This window comes from Diadema setosum, chromosome 4, assembly GCF_964275005.1.
Source record: "Diadema setosum chromosome 4, eeDiaSeto1, whole genome shotgun sequence".
NCBI classification, from domain to species: Eukaryota; Metazoa; Echinodermata; class Echinoidea; order Diadematoida; family Diadematidae; genus Diadema; species Diadema setosum.
The window spans coordinates 17,203,768-17,204,266 of NC_092688.1; positions in this window are offsets into that span (position 1 = coordinate 17,203,768).

The following is a 499-nucleotide window of genomic DNA, read 5'->3' on the forward strand; positions in this document are numbered from 1 at the left end:
ATGTACGAATGTTTCTATGACACTTGATATTCTAAGTCTGTTATACAACAAGATTATTTTTCCACTGCGAACAGGGTTTTTTTTTCTCTCTCTCTCTCTTAATGGTTACATTACTCATTTCAAGTCGAATTTCCCCTTCGATTGGTAGTTAAAAGTATGTTAAATCTGATCCTCCCATTTCCACCTACTTTTGAATGTTGCAAAGGGCGATTTATATAATTATATATATTTATATATTTATACAATCAATGCTCGGTGCTGATGAAGTATAAGATATATACGTATCCACTTCTCTTCTGCAGTGATTATAAGCTAAGGCCATAGAGGAGTGGACATGAGACACTACTCAAGACGTTTACCCCCCCCCACACACACACACACACCTCTCGTCTTCACATGCCTCAAACTGTATCAGGCAGGTGGGAAGAGATCCATCTCCCTGCTCCTATCATGGGTAGGTCCATGCTCCTGTGGATGCTATAGCGGTAAGCTTTAAGCT